A 17,062-nucleotide genomic window follows, 5' to 3' on the forward strand; every position below is an offset into this window, starting at 1 on the left:
ACACTATATACACCCCAATACAGTGAATATAAGTATGTCAAACAATGAATATTCATAATTTTCTCTGTCAGTTAATTGGGGTAATAACGTGCTCATCTATGTACACTACGTTTGATGGGTTCGCATTTGGAAGTGTTTACTACTTAACAAAGTTTATGGAGTATCTTATCTGCTCTTCCGCACGTTAATTAATCTCGGCACCGGTTACCACTTAGAATCTGTGTATTTTAAGTTCGAAACTCTAAGAAAAAGCTATTTTTTTTGTTTCAAAGGATTTTAAACCCTTTTTTATGTTTTTGCTTGATAGTATCCCTTTAAGGAATTTTAGACTTTAAAAGCGCCTCTGAGCTGACGAGAGAAAATAATTAAAAAGTAACCGAAAGCTCTCTGGTTGTTTATCTTATCGGATTTGGATGGGAGAAAAAGGATTAGCGTTTTTTGAAATGGGTTTGTTTACGTCGTGCAAATGAAAGAACGAATTAAAATTTAAGAATCATAAATTTAAATAAATACTCTTTATTATTTTTGTAATATTTTCATTCAATTAGCTTTTATATTTTGCTTGTCGGTAAATAAATCTACGTAATGCAATTTGAACTCCGATGGCAAGGAAAATATGGATTATTTATTTTTTTCTGGTGGAAACTTTTGCGGTTTACTGTCAAAAGGTTCGAAATGGTAGGATTTATGGAAAAATGCTTTTACAAATTTGGAATCGAGTTGAAAAAGAAAATTTTCAACTGAAAATCGGCCAAAGAACATCCCCCTTAATTTACGGCAGACTAACCAGGAAAATCAGACAATATTTCTTAGTACAGGGTTCATAACAACTTTTGGAAAACAATTTTCCCTGAATTTTCCAGGTTTTTCCCGTTTATGGAGTATCCTATGGAGCAAATGTTAACGAAAGAGAGGGGGGGGGGGCAAATACGACTATTACATAATCAAAGGACATCCCCGTATCTCTAATAAAACCAGAGTTATGAGCCTCCAAAGTATAGTTTAATGTTAATCCTATGAAGGATATGTTTATGAACATTTTGCTTAACTACTCGGCCCTTGTTTGACGCAAATTTCCCTGATTTCGCTGAATTTTACTAAAAATTAGAAATTTCCCTGAGGTTTTTGTGAACTATTTATTTCCCTGGTTTTTCCAGGTTTTCCAGGTTTGTATGAACCCTGGTATTTGTACTTGTGCTTGTACCGGTGCTTGTATCGGTGCTTGTACTGGTGCTTGTATCGGTGCTTGTACTGGTGCTTGTACTGGTGCTTGTATCGGTGCTTGTACTGGTGCTTGTATCGGTTCTTGTACTGGTGCTTGTATCGGTTCTTGTACTGGTGCTTGTATCGGTTCTTGTACTGGTGCTTGTATCGGTTCTTGTACTGGTGCTTGTATCGGTTCTTGTACTGGTGCTTGTATCGGTTCTTGTACTGGTGCTTGTATCGGTTCTTGTACTGGTGCTTGTATCGGTTCTTGTACTGGTGCTTGTATCGGTTCTTGTACTGGTGCTTGTATCGGTGCTTGTACTGGTGCTTGTATCGGTGCTTGTATCGGTTCTTGTATCGGTGCTTGTATCGGTGCTTGTACTGGTGCTTGTATCGGTGCTTGTATCGGTTCTTGTATCGGTGCTTGTATCGGTGCTTGTACTGGTGCTTGTATCGGTGCTTGTACTGGTGCTTGTATCGGTGCTTGTACTGGTGCTTGTATCGGTTCTTGTACTGGTGCTTGTATCGGTTCTTGTACTGGTGCTTGTATCGGTGCTTGTACTGGTGCTTGTATCGGTGCTTGTACTGGTGCTTGTATCGGTGCTTGTACTGGTGCTTGTATCGGTGCTTGTACTGGTGCTTGTATCGGTGCTTGTACTGGTGCTTGTATCGGTGCTTGTATCGGTTCTTGTACTGGTGCTTGTACTGGTGCTTGTATCGGTTCTTGTACTGCTTGTACTGGTGCTTGTATCGGTGCTTGTACTGGTGCTTGTATCGGTTCTTGTACTGGTGCTTGTATCGGTGCTTGTACTGGTGCTTGTATCGGTGCTTGTACTGGTGCTTGTATCGGTGCTTGTACTGGTGCTTGTATCGGTTCTTGTACTGGTGCTTGTATCGGTGCTTGTACTGGTGCTTGTATCGGTTCTTGTACTGGTGCTTGTATCGGTGCTTGTACTGGTGCTTGTATCGGTTCTTGTACTGGTGCTTGTATCGGTGCTTGTACTGGTGCTTGTATCGGTGCTTGTACTGGTGCTTGTATTGGTGCTTGTACTGGTGCTTGTACTGGTGCTTGTATTGGTGCTTGTACTGTTAGTATATTTTTGAATTCTTTTAGTGGATTTTCTTAATATTCCATTGCAAGTGAAATAATACGGTGAAAAATAGTAGACTCCCTATTTTGCTTGGAAGAAAAAAACCCTAGAAGTTCATCTACTCGTACATTCAATGACGCAACACCTGAAGGAGGCTGTCGCCAGACAGAGAGCCCAAACTTTTATCCTCGAAAATAGAAGACGTACATGTTTATCCTTTTCATATAAGAAGACACAATAGAAATTTTGGGATTCCTTTTATAAGCTCCTTAAAATATCCTTCCCAAAAGTTTCCAAAACATTTTTCTAAATTCCCAAACGTTTTAACTCAATTATAATACACCTTCAAAGATACTTGACTTTTACTCAAAAATATTTAAGTAAATCCTGACGAAAACAGATTTATCCAGGCAAAAGATATCACATCATAGAGAATTATAGAAGTGGGGATCGACCCTCAAAATGCCATGATTCCCATGAAAAAAGATTAGAGAGGGACGTTTCTACCCTAGATCTTTCGTTCCTCTTGAGATATTTCTCTCTGATTACATTTATATCACAAAACTTGATATCCTTTAAGCCCTAATAAGAACCCATAATATATTTGTTTGTTATTGCGTTAAGACTTGTCAAAATACCGTATTTTTGGCCACTTTGTCAATTCAAAACAACAAAATATTGTTATTTTTACATTGGTAACTTATTGTACACTGTTATGACAAGCAATAGAAAGTTAGGCATCTTTGTCCTTACGCACCTATCCCTAAAACTCCATGTACTTAACCCTTCATTTTCATCAAGTTCATAACATACCCATCATAATGCGCGTATACTCAGGGCCGTCTAGAGGGTGAAGCAATTAGGTCAGTTCGCCCGGGGCCCGGGATGCGTATCTGAAGGGGGCCCTCGATTTGGTCAATTTTTCCGGGCCACACAAACACTTTCGACGGCCCTGCGTATACTCGCAACAATCTACAGTACTCCTTGGACACTTCCGAGTGTTCGAAATGCCCGTGAAATTACTTAAGACCGCGATAGAGAGGTAGGTGCAACTAATTATGTTTCTTACTCTAATTCCAATCCCTTTAAAATACAAGAGAAAGAAGAGATTGTAGGTTTGAAGAAAAAAAGAGTAAAGCCAGAGGGAGAGGGAGAGAAAGAGAGAGGATGGGAGAGAAAAGGCGCGAGCGAGTCTTTTCAAGAACGCGTTTCGCGCGTGGCTAGTCTCAATATCCGCAGTTGTCAGTCAAGCTCGGTCCCAGTCGGTGGCTAGCCTCCGCCGAAGATGCTACTCTATCGTACGGGCTCCTAACTTATAACAATACACTAAGATCCGCACATTCCATTTATCCAGACCGTCAAGACGTCCTATTCAATCTTATCACGCGCTACGAGATACATTCCGACGCAACTTCCAAAAAGTTTTCTCCAAAAAAAATTTATTTCCGGAAAACTGTGAATCCATTTTCATGATATAGTACTTGTAGCGTTTTGAAGAGATTTTAATAAATTGGACGGCTTTTTATCTCTCTCTCTCTCGAAATTATGGACTGGACGTGTGCGTGAAAGCTTAGGTAAGTTTTTATCAAAATTTATCTCGAAATTTTGGGTATATTAATTTATTTCGTTGGTGAAATGTCATTTTGAGTGTCTAAAATTTAGGAGAAGTTCACCACCTATGCATAGTGTGAATTACATAATTTTACGCTTAATGTTTACAGTAGAAAATCCACACATATCATAAAAGGTTCTCTTCCCTTTTATAGTGCGTATCAATTATAAAAATTAATTAAAATATGTTAAAAATTTAGAAATAATTGGTTCTGTAAATTCTGAAACTGAGTTTCACGAACTTTTCAATTTTTTTTTTGGTCGTGAACATGATTGATAATCTACTGCAGTTAGTCTCGTGATATCTTTAGTCTAAACTGCTAGTTCCGAAAGGATTTAGAATGATTTTTATAACAAGTACTTGACACTGATATCTCGCGCTGATAACTCGAGTACCGACAATCCTTGAAGTTTCATCAATTGATAAACGTACGGATACTGTTTTTCAAATATAAATGAAGTGCGCTTAAGTTTTATTATAATCCTCATTTAAAATTTGATAAGATTAGGAAGTTGTAATGTAAATTAAATTAAAATAATTGGAATAAAAAAAGATTTCAACTGAATTTAAATATTTATACAATATTTGAGATTCTGTTATCATAGGACGGGTTAAGAATGATATAAAAAATAAAAACTAACATCTGTACAAGGTGTTTCTGACAAGTCTGCCGACGTAAATTAAGGTGGATGTACTATAATTTTCGACTCAAAATCGACAAAAAGAAAATCATCCTTAATTTATGGCAGACTTATCAGAAACACCCTGTATACAACCAACAGAGAATAAGTAATTTATTCACATTTCAAATATACTGTGGAGAAAACCAAACAAGATACGTAAGATATCAAACCCGTATAATATAAAGCGCAGTGAGCAAATACGTTTAACAATATTATGTAATTAGAGCTAATGGAAAAGCGAAAAAAATAAACATAATTTTAGTGGAAAGGTGACTCGGTAGTAATTGTAAATAAATGTGATAAAGTTAATACAACAATTTAACGTACGGATTCACACAGAATATTAATATGTTAAGCCGAAATTTAATACAAGTTCCCCAAATTAATTCACCTATTCTCTGTCTTTGTAGTACCGTCATTGTTTTCTTGTTAAAGTTTTAATCAAAACATTTATCTATACTCAACAAAACCAAACGAAACAAAGTCAATTCAATCAAATTGATGAACATTATCCAATAGGCAGAAAGTCCGAATAGAAAACTACTTAGTGTAATAAATTGTACGCATTCCCCAAAGGAATGTCTTTAAACTAATTTAATAATAAGTTTATCCGATATCTCGTTTTCTATAGTAAATACAGACAAGTCTAATAATCCCGATGGATAAATTCCCATCAGTCTAATCTAATTCTAAAGAACTCGATACGTGTAACGATTATGTCGTTCAATTTCCATTTTGTAAAGGGCAAGGGGTTATTCACTTAGACTGATGATAGACCAATAAAGCTAATAGTTGCTATTGATATTAAATAATAAGAAATACACGGTTAGCGAAATTTATGGTTAAATAATAGATGCGTAAGTTCATAAGATATGTTGTATAAGTTTGTCACTGGTTACAAACTGGAGCTTGTCATGAAGTGACGTAGGTCATAGATTCAAGGTAAAGCGACGCATGGTGAGGTGCTGTCAAAGGCTTAGTACAGACTAAATAGGAAGATGGACTGCAAAATTAACTGAGTGTAGTCATTTCTCGTTTGTCGTTCTCGAACTACTTCTCAGCAAGTCTCTAGCATTACGAAGTATAGGTAGAGTCATACTTATGGAACATAACTAATGAACTTATGATAGATGTAATTTCGTAATTAAAGTTCTTTAGAAATAGAAATAATTAGGCACTTTTAGAAAAAGTGTCTTTAACTGAAACTTCTTTGCTGTAACGTTACTCTTATTTAAGTACGAAGTATTCAGTAATGAAAGATATTTTTCAAATCCGTGCTCATCTTAGAAAATTAAATCAAAAAATGTACTTGGCACTTAAAAACTCCTTTAACGAAAGCCTATTGATAATTAGTTAATTGATTCTCGGAATATATTCAAGTGCCAATTAATCTCGTGTTATTAAAACCGAACAAAATTTAATTAAAAGATATCTAAACGAGTAAATTCTTTTACTAATACTACGTGTCTTTAAGGAATGCTTCAAAAACCATAAAAGAGAAAAAGAGTTTGTTTGAAAAAATTCCAAATTAACCATGTATGAAAAACGAGCGCTGTGTCTCTAGGTAAAGTTTCAGGATTCTAAGAAATCGGAGCCTTTTTTATCTTGAGATAATTTGCCAAACTGAAAAGGTTCTTGAGAATTCCAGCTTAAGAACAAAACACCCCGAAGAAAAACGGTAACTCGTGTAATTTGACTAGTAGCAAAGGAACCAGAGTACAAAATATTAAAGAAATCTGTTGAAATGCACGGACGTTATCCCATAAAGAAGGTTTTTCACTTTCTGGTAGGCATTTTTAAGATGGCGGCGGATCGAAAAAAAAAATCTTTCTCAGTGCGTGAACTGCCTAATACTTAAGAACATAAGTTCAAAAGATATGTCAGTGGTTATTGAGAGCTTGTCATGAACAGCATAGATTCTCGTAAAGCGACGCCTGGTGAGGCGCTGTCAAAGGCTTAGTAATGCAGACTAAACAGAAAGATGTAAGTCCTGAAAAACCGAGTGTAGTCAATTCTCGCTTACGAGTCTTTCTCGAACTAGCTCGAGCTGTAAGTCTCTAGCATTACGAACTATATAAAGTGTCATACTTATGGAACATATCTTATAAACTTATGTTAAAAGTAACGTCCCACCAAAATTTCAGCCTTTTAGGTAAAGTAGTTTGGGCTGGGTGTTGACTATCAGTCAGCAATGCAGATACAGATAGAGGTTGTAATTTTTGAATATTTTCTTTTTAAATATTTGAAAATAATTGGAGTTTGCAAGGTTAGGCAATCGTTATACTAATTCGACCTCGACAAAAAACCTTTCGCGATGAAATATCGCCTTTTAAAGTAAGCACGTACGAAACCTTAACGAACAAATCGTGCTTGAATCTGATTCAGTTCCTAAACGTAAACGAAAGCGGAATAACAATAGAGCAAGTCATCAACGTTCTTGTTATATTTTCGCGTAAAATACATATAAAGAGACGAAAAAAGGGGGTTGGGGGAAAATGGCGCGAAAGAAGCAACAGGTATATATAAGTGCCACAAGGAGAAACACGGAATATAAATAATGATATAAGAAATATAAGTATGACAATATCATAAATCACCGTTGTTTGTTTCGGTACCATAAATAAACCTGTAAGCGTATGAAACCATAAAGGATGTTTCTGCTACAAATTCTGGAGTGTATTTGATAGATCACTTAAAAGAGTTTTGTATCAGCAACAATCGCGGGTTAAAATTCAAGCATTCACCATAAAATTTGAAATAAAAATTCTTTTAGTTTTGCTATTTTTGATTCATGGCAGACTTTAAACAACCCTTTACAGGCGGTTATATTACTTATAGCGTTATATTACTTCTGACAATGATTATTAAATACGTCAGCGCTTATTCAAGGTGGAGGGAAGTTATTTATTAAGAACTATAGAACTCGTTTGACACTGATTTATATAGCATTGAAAATGACGTCACGATAAATATATATACTGTTTTCCCCCGGCCCATATTTATATCAGTATAACTTAGATCTGAAGTTTTGGAATTCGAATGCATTGGGAATCAGTAATGATGATAATGAAGTGAATAACGATAATTATAATATAATTATTCGCTTGTGCCTGGTGGGTTCTTAAATACATCAATTCATGGAGCAATGAATCAATTCATGGGTGGAGGGAGAATTTACCGAACGAATTAGGGAATTCCCCGTGAGAAAGGATAGAGATAAACAATACACGCGTGAGCCCAAAGACCCTTAATTAAATTTCCTTGATAATTATGAAAATAAGCAGCCTTTGTGAAGCGTCGACCCAAAGGCAAAGGGATATTATAACTAAACGCCCCGCTTCATTTAATTATTGATTACTTTATTATTTAAGGTTATATAAGATCAAAGGTGTTCACATCAAGGGCGACAATTTCGTTTAAATTAGGTGGTTTAAATTTTTTCCGATTTTATTTAAAATAGCTTTTTTTAAATTATAATTATTAAACAATATTTAGAATAATTATCTCAATATTCAATAATAAATGTTTACCCCGCATAGGGAGAGGAGTGTAGTTTAACATGGTTCGTCTCGTTTCCACCAAAATGGAGGCATTTACAGAGTGGAAGGCTTATGGGGGAAAGCATCTGATTGGCTAAGCGGAGACCTGACGTTTAATGGGGGATATTTTGACCCTTTAGCTCACACCCTATTCGATTGTTACAATTCACGGGTCGAGAGGAGAAAAAAATGTTTATGAGAAGAAAAATATACCAGCAAAAGAGAAATCATATCTTATACAACTTTGGCTTACTCCATTTCTCTCAATATTGTGGCCGGCAAAGGGAAAAACACTCTAGTATATTAATAGATAAGCTGCTATAAAATACGGCGGTGTCTTAATACAATCGTCTGTAGTTTATTATTAATAGATAATAGGCTGTTTGCCACCGCGCAATATTTAGACGATAAGGAAGTATAGTATTTGCGAATATACTAAACGCGGCCAAATACACCGGTGAATTCCGACACCATCTCGCGTACGTTAGGCATGATAGCGAAAATCGGATATCGTAAATTACAGGAACTATATTATATACCTCGCCAAAATATTTAACCAGATTGCTTAGATAATATCAAGAGTATATCAAATGGGAGTATGAATTCTGGCTGCGCTTGGCGAATGTCCAATTTTCTCACACCTCCAATTTTCATCATCTCTATAGTTGCGAAAACCAATAGGTGAGCATTCTATCTCGTCCCCCACCAACCTAAATTCTTATACAAGTGGATCTGAAGTTCTGAATACACTCCTTCGATCTCTATTTACTCCTGATAATATCTGAAACGCATCGGTAGAACTAGAATTCTTCTGGATTCTATAAATTCCACTATACTAGAAGATTCAGGTATTTGGTGTAAATTAGTCTGCGAATGTTATTGAACGCCTGAATTTTGTAGTTTAAATAAGCGTTCTAAGTTTTAAGTTAAGATTAGTAAGGTGCAAACAAACATTCTGTTGGGTTCAATCACGCAATTTGAAAATGGAAATTGAAGGCACGAGGCCAAGGCTTAGGTCTGTCTTCGTTTTATAAAAGTAGAAATTGCTACGGCTTCACGAAGTAAAGGGTTAAAGACACTGATTATGAATCGTACACTTTTGTCAAGTACTAGGTCAATGTTCTTAAAGTTTTAAGCTTAAAGATTATTGGCGGGATAACCACCATATAGTTCTGCAGTCCAAATTCAAAAATAATAAGATACATTAATTATATTTCGGCGTTAAATTAATTTATGCAGGGATAGATTTAATTTTAAAAGTAGGAATGAAGAACAGAGTAATCTGGGCGCGCGTCAAAGTCCCGGACTCCCTAGGGACGGAGAGGTATGAAAGAAGAGGCGGGTCATTGCGACAGAGGTAAAAAGAAAATACGTATTTTTCGCCGTCCTCGTCAGCAACGTCATCAAAACGTAGTTTAAGTGAGCCAATAAGATAATTTAAACTTTTCGTTACGTGTTGGAGGGAGGAGCTTTTTACTGGGCTATGAGTCGGACTGAAATAATTACTAACCGTTCTCCATTCCTACTTCTAAAATTATGTAATTCTTTGATTTGGGAAATTTTGTAACACCAATATTTGTATAATAACAATTTTGGGAGTATTAAAAGAAATAATTACTAATCGTGTTTAATAATTATTCACACCTCGTCGAACACGGAGCTTAAACAACTTCTTTCTTAACCGCGTGTGGTACCCACTTTTGTAAAATAAGCCCTTCTAAGAGCTCTTTCTTTCTCAAAGTTACTTAACTGCATGCCAAAACTAAATCTCATTTAATTTCGCTAAGTAAGCGGTTTAACGTGAAACTTCATCAAAAACGTTTTAGCAATAAATACTAATTCGCAACGTTGGAAAGGAGGTTAGAAGAGAGAGAGAAAAAAAAGCTTCTTATACCTTTCCAGAATAAGTAAAAAAAGAGGTTTAAGAAAAGCTGATCAATCACACGGTCGTTTAATTTCATGCAAATTAAAACGGTAAGAGAAGATCTTCTTCTTCCAATTCAAGACTCCAATATACTATGCCTATCTCGCTTGTACACCGAAATAAGGCCGATTCTCGCTTGATAGAGACTAAATTTCCGAATCCTCTTCTGCCGTTATCTCTTGCGGCGGTATACGATAAACGGTGAATGATTATGGCCGCGCCAAGGAAATGGGAGAAATTCTAATTTCCAGAAGCCTTATAAAGTTATTCGTACTATTTTCTTGAATAGAGAAGTACCTAGTACTAGATTTCCATAATACTTGGATGGATCAGAGTGGGATTTTATACGCTTATATTCAGCGCTGAAATTCCTATTATTAGAGTTAAGACACGCCTTGACCTAGGGTCTTAAAGGAGAGAGAGAGATGGTGCCTGTAACGTTGCAGTTTTTACCCCATCATACACGGCAACAAAGTCCTCCCAGCATCCTCAGCGTTTGGGTTGGGTAGTACTGTACGAAAACGTCAAGGATGCCATCTGTGTGCTAAAAAATATAGAAGCTATATAGTTCTCACACAAATACAATGTCGCTACGCGGCAGCAGGGTAGGGGCGTGCGCGAGGTACTCTGGGAGACTCATAGCCGCAGCAGGTCGCCCATCACCATTACCGCTCCATCTCACCTCTTTTCTCTCTGCTGGGATAGAGCTCATTAAACGGAACTACGCGAACGTACTATGGGCTTTTTTCATTTAATTCACGCGCTGGTTCAACTATTACCTTTAAATGCGCTTATTTCGTCGTTTATTTATACCTTCAACTAAGGCAAAAATTAATATGCAACTACTAGCGTTATTTCGGTCCTTTAATCGGTTCTTTGAAACGGCCAACGTTTCGATTCCACATAAACGAATTCAATACAAATGTAACTTGACACTGAGTTCAAAAGCTAAGTAAGGGTCCTAGTTCATAACGGGCGGTGTCAATTTTAAGGAGAAAAATAAAATATATTCAACCGGTTAAGATACAAAATAAGATAATATTTAAAGTTCCCCCCAACAAGTGCACTCATTTAAACGTAATCATATTTCCAGGTTGGGCAAAATTTAATATAAATATACTACATTATACGTATTGTAATTTTGAAATGATAATATAGGCAGGGCTATTATAATTAGAAGGATCCATTATGCTCTAGTTATCAGTAAGTTACACTGATTATAATACCGGGAAAATATTCAAACAGCATATTTGAATATTTGTGAAGGTATTTTCATAAGGATGGTTTAGCTATTTGAGGTTCATAGCTTCTATAATTTAATTGTGTTTCTCTCGCCTAGCTAAACTGATGATTTATCCAAATACAAAATATTTTTAGTTCAGTTAATAGGCCTATAGGAAAACCTAGAAAAACCAAATTTCAACGAATTTTGAATACAGTTTGAGATACCCTAATATCTGTATTTAGAAACAAAAATATTAACCTTTTTTCGTTACCGAAATTTCGAAAATGTCCCTAAATGAATCTTTCTAAGAAAACCATATTTTCTTGAAAATTTCTTAAGCTCCCTTTTAGACACTCATTGTTAATATTTCTTAAAGAGACTGAGTTTTTATCAATTTGAAGCTTCTCCGAAGTAGACTAAAGAGTATTACTATTAATGATATAGGATATTACTGACGTACTATATTGTACCGGATCCATTGTCAAACCCGCTTGTATTATGTATTTTATAGCTCCCTTTCAAAGTTGCAACTTTTTCTGGCGTATTTTGCGAAAATTCTGGGAAAACTTAACGATTATCTAGTTTTCCTTAATTTGTCTTCAAATTTTTCGTTTTAATTTTCATGAATTCTCCTCAGTCTTTTGATTTGGAATTCAGGTACGATTTTTATCTGAAAAGTGGTGTTTAACTAGGGAATTCACAATTCCGTATTCCCTTTTAAGAATTATTTTGCTGGATAAATCTTGGCTTTCGAATTGTCCAAAAATAACTTCATTAGGACCGTAAAAGAGTTTTCAAAATTTAGCTAGAATGTTTCGACAAAGTTCGATCATATACAACGAGTATTATCTGATTATTGCTTCAATTTCTATTATTCAAATAGTAATTCTTTTAATAAGTTACAGATTTTAAATTACCGACTCAGATGACACATTTTAACAATGGAGTAGAAAAAAATGAAAAGATCTCTACACCGTTAACGCAAAATCAACACGACATGGATGAAAGAACCCTTAAGCCTTAAAAAGAAAGGACCAATACGAGACTTAACCCTTTAAACACTTTAAACCAACAAACCTTAATGCTCTACACAGAGTTGTTCTATTTCAAACATAGTCTTTTCCCAACTTTCCAAATCAGAAAAAAAGCTTTCATATAGACCAACCGACAGGTTGAAGAACGTGTATGGCCTAGAAGGTAACATTTTACCTGAAACTGTCCCGAAGCGATCAGTAGTTGGCTAACTCGGAAAAAGAGCTATTTTAAAACCCGAAGTAAATAATTTGGAAGCAAAGGTGATTCCCAAAGTAGTTTCTGCACCACCCAGCTTGTTTTAAAATAGGTTTGTTATTTTTATCGAAGTCACAGTGGCGCGTTCAGCAGCAGGAACCGAAAAGACGGTTTACTGTGACCAGTGTTTCTCGCTGAACGCGTGGAAAAACTTCAGTTTAAAAATTGTTTTAAGGTCTATTTCCAAATTCCTCGACTTTCCGAGGTCTACTTCAATAGATCAAGATTTACTTGGCTTTCGCTTACATATGAAAATCATGGACTCAATTCACGTTAATAGCACAGATACCAGAATTGGATGATCCGGTTCAGAGAGGATATTTGTGGAATGACCAGAAATAGATGGGAATATTTTATATTAAGTAATGGACTTCTCCTACAGTAGATAAAAAGAGAAGGGAAGAGAAGAGAAAAAAAGCGCGAGATTGGCGTCCCCTTAATGCAATAAGGAGGACACGGATCCACATCGCGGGATTTCTCAACCCCTTTCAAACTGTCAGCTCAGCTTGTTTTATACATCGCCAGCTTTTCTTACTTTTTTTCTCAGTCCCATTTTAACCCTTAGATCTCACTGTTCTAGCTAACTCTAGAATCTAGATCCCCACGCAGTAGAAGCGCGCAGTCCATCGCGCTGAGCCGATCGCCTGCCCAAGAGGGCAAACAACCTACTTTTAGACAGAGCTACGATCCAGCAGCTACTATACCTTTCAAAACTACCTTCGTAATCAAATGTCATATATATAGAAAGGCTAGCTGGCTGGATATTCACGTGCGTCTCGCCCGAGGGGTCCGACGCTCCTTCAAATCTCGTACAGTAGAAGATTTTAAATCTTCAAATCTTAAAAATCTTCAAATCCCAGAAAATCTTTCAAATCCCGGAAAATCTTTCAAATCCCGGAAAATCTTTCAAATCCCGGAAAATCTTTCAAATCCCAGAAAATCTTTCAAATCAAAGAAAATCTTTCAAATCAAAGAAAATCTTTCAAATCAAAGAAAATCTTTCAAATCCCAGAAAATCTTTCAAATCAAAGAAAATCTTTCAAATCAAAGAAAATCTTTCAAATCAAAGAAAATCTTTCAAATCCCAGAAAATCTTTCAAATCCCAGAAAATCTTTCAAATCAAAGAAAATCTTTCAAATCCCAGAAAATCTTTCAAATCCAAGAAAATCTTTCAAATCCAAGAAAATCTTTCAAATCCAAGAAAATCTTTCAAATCCAAGGAAACCTTTCAAATCCCAGAAAATCTTTCTAATCCTTGATAAAGCTTTCCAATCTCACAACTTCCATAAATTTTAAAAATCCATAAAAAAATAAATCGAAAAATTCCCGATCTTTCAATCTTCACTCCCATAGTCTTTCATTCTTCAAATCAACGTTCAAATCATTCTCAAGCTTTAAATCCACACAGAAAGTTATCCCACGTGACTGCTACATTTCTTGAAGCGTTCTCATAGCTGACTACATAAAGCCCGTATGTTCCCGGGGTTTAAGCATGGAACCCTCCCGCGAAAGGACTTCATAGACTCTTCCATTTACTAGCCTTGAGTCAACCGTTCCATAACTTCCATTCCCATTCCCCATTTTGGACGATACCAAATTGACTGTTTTTAAAGGGGTGATTACTAGTATCGCACGAGAAAAAGTTATATATGGCATGTTTCAAAAGAGTTGTTTAAAATAACTAAGCCTACCGAAAAAAGGTCTTAAAATTAATATTATCATATTGCTCTCAAATTCTTATCCCAAAACAAATCTTCAAATCCTCTAATAAATCTTCAAATTATCGAATCCCTAGACAATTTTTTAAATCTATATCTATATAAATCCTTACTGACTGAATGATAGACTGATAATCAAGGCTCAGCCCAAACCGCTTGCCCTAGAAGGCTGAAAATTTGTAGAAACGCTACTCATAAGTAATTTGCCGCCATCCTAATAAATGGGGCCTAGAAATGTAAAAAAAACTTCTCTACGCTACAGAGTCCGCGCGTTTCAACGGATTTCACTCATATTTAGTACACTGGTTTCCTTTAATGATAAACTTATGCTTTAACCTATAGACGGGCTGAAAGGTCTTTCGGGTGCTCTTTTTTTCAATCTTTTTAAATAGCGGCCTAAAACTTCAAAACCTTTCTTTATGGAATAATGTCAGTATGAAAAGCAATAAAAAATGTCCCGACGGGCTGACGGGCAACGCCGAGTGCCTAATTTGCTCCTAGGGTGCTACAAAAATATTAGTCATCAGTAAAATATACCAACTCTTTATATCGTTTTGTTTATTACACGCTAGTCCTTAATAAATCTTCAAATCCGTAATAAATTTTCAAATCCTTAATTAATCTTCAAATTCGTAATGAATTTTGAAATCCTTAATAAATCTTCAAACCCTTAATAAATCTTCAAATTCGTAATGAATTTTGAAATCCTTAATAAATCTTCAAACCCTTAATAAATCTTCAAATCTGTAATAAATTTTGAAGTCCTTAATAAATTTTGAAGTCCTTAATAAATTTTGAAGTCCTTAATAAATCTTCAAATCCGTAATAAATTTTCAAATCCTTAATTAATCTTCAAATTCGTAATGAATTTTGAAATCCTTAATAAATCTTCAAACCCTTAATAAATCTGCAAACCCTTAATAAATCTGCAAACCCTTAATAAATCATCGAATCCTGAACAAATCTTCGAATCCTGAACAAATCTTCGAATCCTGAACAAATCTTCGAATCCTGAACAAATCTTCGAATCCTGAACAAATCTTTAAATCCTGAACAAATCTTTAAATCTTGAACAAATCTTTAAATCCTTAACAAATCTTTAAATCCTAAACAAATCTTTAAATCCTGAACAAATCTTTAAATCCTTAGCAAATCTTTAAATCCTAAACAAATCTTTAAATCCTTAGCAAATCTTTTAATCCTAAACAAATCTTTAAATCCTTAACAAATCTTCCAATCCGTAACAAATCACAAATCAAAGAAATGTGCATAGATTTCAAATCTCGTACACATTTTTAACGAGTGACGGACCCCTCGGTCTCGCCTATAACCGATCTCGCGATCCCAATGTTGATTTTAGGACTATCCGACGGACAAGGGGGGTGCTCGCGTTCTTTGCCTGTCTGTGTCATGACCGACGCTCGGGCTCACGTCTAACATGCCGTCTCAAAATGCGGATCCATATTGCGGGTTAACCTAATATACGATCCGGTAGTAATGTTGAATTATAGCGAAGTAGAGCCGGCTCCGAGTCTAACGTTCTTGCTCGATAAACTGTGGCATATTATCAATATTCTTCATCGCAACTTGCAAACAATAAAGCGGCGTGGATTTAGAACAGGGTATAGCTATAGTGAATATGTTGAATCTCGTCCATGGATCTTTCTATATAGCCTTTGATTTCTGATCTTTATACAGGGTGTTTGTGAAAGGTCCATCAATAATGAAAGGGCGTATTTATTGGGCCATTTTGAGTCGAAAATGTTCTATGACATTTTTCCGTCCGGGCCACTGTTTTCAAGTTATGATTGGAGTAATTTACGGATGACCCCCTTGAATTTAATTAAGAAATTGAAAGACAGCGTTAATTTAATTAAGGGGTCATCCCTAAAATATTCTAATCATAACTCGAAAACCGTGGCTCGGACGGCAAAATGTCATAGAACATTTTCGACTCACAATGGCCCAATAAATACGTTTTTTCATTATTGATGGACTTTTCACAAACACCCTGTATAACTTTTCACTCGCAATGTGGGTATTCTACCTGATTCGATTTGCGAGAATCAATAAAGGAAAGCCATCATTTCGTATACCTGACACTCACCTTTCTTTGCGTGGTGATTGTAATATTGGAAAGTGGTGGCAGATTGTCAATATAACAAAAAGGTCCCGGGTTATGGCCTTTATACGCTAGATTACTCGAAGGAGAGAGTTAGCTAAATCATAGGTCATGATATGTATAGACGAATTTTAAATTCAGCAACGTTTTACAGTACGAGATGCCAAAAATGATTTAATTACACTGCAAAATCGAGAAAACTTGCTCAATATCAATTATAGCGATAGCGCAAATATGGACATAGATCCAGCTATTTTCAAGACATGACACTCAAGTATACCCTTAAGTGTATCCTTGAAAGGTACCAGACAAGACGACCGAACTAACGTACCTAACAAAAATTAAGACTGACGTTTCATAAAAGGTTTTCAAAACAACCCTAACCCGACCGGCGCTCTTAAACCTTGAACAAGTTAAGGAATAAACCATATAAAATACAGTGTAACTCCCCGAAGAGTTCAATTATGTCATCTTAAAATGTCATATCTCGAAAGAAAACAATTTTATCATCCTACATGGTGTGAGAATTTCTAAAGCGACAAGGACTTTCGTAAAGACTTATTCGAATCATACTTAATAAAAGCTTAACTCCGTGAATAATGTACAACAGCGAGACTGTTGTCCTAGTAACTCTCGTAACAAATACACTTA

The 17,062-nt window shown here is 35.7% G+C and overlaps 1 protein-coding gene across 1 annotated transcript in view; it reads left to right on the plus strand.

Moving 5' to 3' along the window:
- Positions 1-3,351: 3,351 nt before the first annotated feature.
- Positions 3,352-17,062, plus strand: part of LOC149623470 (dopamine receptor 1-like) — a 63,578-nt gene continuing 49,867 nt past the window's right edge. Inside the window, exon 1 of the mRNA XM_089852422.1 lies at positions 3,352-3,871. The gene's annotated coding sequence lies outside the window, so the exon portion shown is untranslated. The remainder of the gene's footprint in view (positions 3,872-17,062) is intronic.

This window comes from Phalangium opilio, unplaced genomic scaffold, assembly GCF_054372755.1.
Source record: "Phalangium opilio isolate 3A_F unplaced genomic scaffold, DU_Popi_V2 ptg000113l_1, whole genome shotgun sequence".
Classification (NCBI taxonomy): Eukaryota; Metazoa; Arthropoda; class Arachnida; order Opiliones; family Phalangiidae; genus Phalangium; species Phalangium opilio.